This window comes from Schistocerca gregaria, unplaced genomic scaffold (assembly GCF_023897955.1).
Source record: "Schistocerca gregaria isolate iqSchGreg1 unplaced genomic scaffold, iqSchGreg1.2 ptg001061l, whole genome shotgun sequence".
NCBI lineage: Eukaryota > Metazoa > Arthropoda > Insecta > Orthoptera > Acrididae > Schistocerca > Schistocerca gregaria.
The window spans coordinates 60,001-62,500 of NW_026062406.1; the positions used below are offsets into that span (position 1 = coordinate 60,001).

Below are 2,500 nucleotides of genomic sequence, written 5' to 3' on the forward strand. Positions count from 1 at the left end.
ACCAGACTTGCCCTCCAATAGATACTCGTTAAAGGATTTAAAGTGTACTCATTCCGATTACGGGGCCTCGGATGAGTCCCGTATCGTTATTTTTCGTCACTACCTCCCCGTGCCGGGAGTGGGTAATTTGCGCGCCTGCTGCCTTCCTTGGATGTGGTAGCCGTTTCTCAGGCTCCCTCTCCGGAATCGAACCCTGATTCCCCGTTACCCGTTACAACCATGGTAGGCGCAGAACCTACCATCGACAGTTGATAAGGCAGACATTTGAAAGATGCGTCGCCGGTACGAGGACCGTGCGATCAGCCCAAAGTTATTCAGAGTCACCAAGGCAAACGGACCAGACGAGCCAATCCGATTGGTTTTGATCTAATAAAAGCGTCCCTTCCATCTCTGGTCGGGACTCTGTTTGCATGTATTAGCTCTAGAATTACCACAGTTATCCAAGTAACGTGGGTACGATCTAAGGAACCATAACTGATTTAATGAGCCATTCGCGGTTTCACCTTAATGCGGCTTGTACTGAGACATGCATGGCTTAATCTTTGAGACAAGCATATGACTACTGGCAGGATCAACCAGGGAGCTGCGTCAACGAGAGCTGAGCAGCCGGCCGCCCGGGAGTGTGTCCCGAGGGCCTGCGCGAACACGCAAGCGTCCGCTCAATTATTCTGCAAACAGGAGGAGGCTGAGCTCCCCTGCACGATACACCTCGAAACCCTCTCAGGTCCCGGCGGCGCGCAGCGCCGTCCTAAGTACTTGGTCGGGTTCGAGAGAGGCGCAATCGCCCGGAGATAGGCGAGTAGACGCTTTCAGTGCGAACACCCGTGCTCCCAACTGAGCTTGCCGCTGCCGACAGAGGCCCGGGAGCGTGCTGTCGTGGCATTGCCGGCGGGAAACAACACGCGCCACCTACGGTGACCGGCAGCTCCAACGCCAGCGCCACAGAAGGGCAAAGCCCCACTTGGGTGCAGAAGCGAACTCTCCCAGCACAGCGCACGCGCCAACACGTCCGCAGAGCTGCGATACAAACCACCTGCGAGAACCGCTGGGGGCGACCGAGCAGCAGACGGCGTCGCGACGCCGAGTGCCGGGCGGCGGCGCATCCTCAACGCACACAGTCCGCAATCGGACCAGCACACTGCAGATGTCCACCGCGCTTCGCACCGGGCTCGGCAGAACCCACTTTGGCCGCCTGGCGCCGCGCGCAGGGTGCGCCGGCGCATAGCTGGGACGCCAGCCGGGCCCGTCGGCCGGCGCTCCTGCCACTGGGCGCCCCCCACCAGCCGGCTGTAGTGCGTGCGCTCACGCAGCGCGCGGCCAGCACGCCGGGCGGCCCCCCCTCACCGGCCGGGGACTGTCCCGCCAAGCCACAGCCTCGTATCGCTTCATACCCACATGGCCAACTCAGGTTCGGGGGCATGGCGGGTACCGCCGAAACAACCGGTTCACAGATGTACCGATCGTCGCTATCACCGATGCACCTGCAGCGCGAACAACCGCTCAACAACTGATTTCCAGTTCATTTGCGGATCTTTGGCAGCAAACGTATACGTCAATCTACATTTGCGAAATCTACGATTCTGGCATGCCTGCATGTTATGTGTCACGACACGCTACATCAGCCCACATACACACTGCGGCATGTACACGAGAGAACACGTGGAAGATGGTCCGCGCACGTGTGCAATGTCCCTTGCGCGGTCGACTGTCAACCGGCCTCTGTAGCATGTCGCAGATGTGGAACGCGGTCCACCGTGCTATCATGTTGTGTGGGGCAATACGATTAAATAGGAAAACCCTCGTCGCTACATCAACAGACGGCTCACGCTGATTCCCGGCAGAGGGAGGAGGGGGGGGGGGGGGGCCAACATGCAATACTTTCGTCCGTACCTACTTACCACATGTCTGTACGGCGTACAACAGTGCAATCTCGCTGTAATGGGGAGACGAGACAAGTAGCATCGTGCACAACATATGGCCCTTATGATTCGCCATTGTAGGGCGCAGCCGGTGTACGGTCAAGCATGTGCCACATTATGTCACTCAGTACGTAACGACGGATGATCAGTGTGGGTTACGCGTACATCAGCGGACAGTCCACACAGGCCGTACCACAACGTACACTGACTGCATCGACAACCGAATGCAACTGAACAGCTGCAAGGCTCATTTCACAAACAAACGCCTGACCGACCAGCTTGGAAGGGCAGGAGGGGAGGGCGATATTCGTTCTGTAGCGGTACACCCTTCCAGTGGTTAGCGGGACTGTGTAGAAAGTACGCAACACTCGAAAGACCTTTATGTGAGGGTACGCACCATGGCATCAAGAAATACACATGACACCAGAGGATCCAAGCAGTGAACTATGTTCAGAGGGTTGCTGTTAGGCAAAGCTACATTCCTGTGACGTTACATGTGACAGTTAAGGTGCAGTGTAAGTTAGGTTAAGGTGCAGTGTAAGTTAGGTTAAGGTGCAGTGTAAGTTAGGTTAAGGTGCAGT

At 56.9% G+C, this 2,500-nt stretch overlaps 1 non-coding gene across 1 annotated transcript in view; it reads right to left on the reverse strand.

Moving 5' to 3' along the window:
* The window catches only part of LOC126327831 (small subunit ribosomal RNA), a 1,893-nt gene extending 1,311 nt beyond the window's left edge, over nucleotides 1-582 (reverse strand). The window contains exon 1 of the ribosomal RNA XR_007561511.1: nucleotides 1-582. This exon is cut by the window's left edge and continues 1,311 nt beyond it. This is a non-coding gene — a ribosomal RNA (small subunit ribosomal RNA).
* Nucleotides 583-2,500: the final 1,918 nt, after the last annotated feature.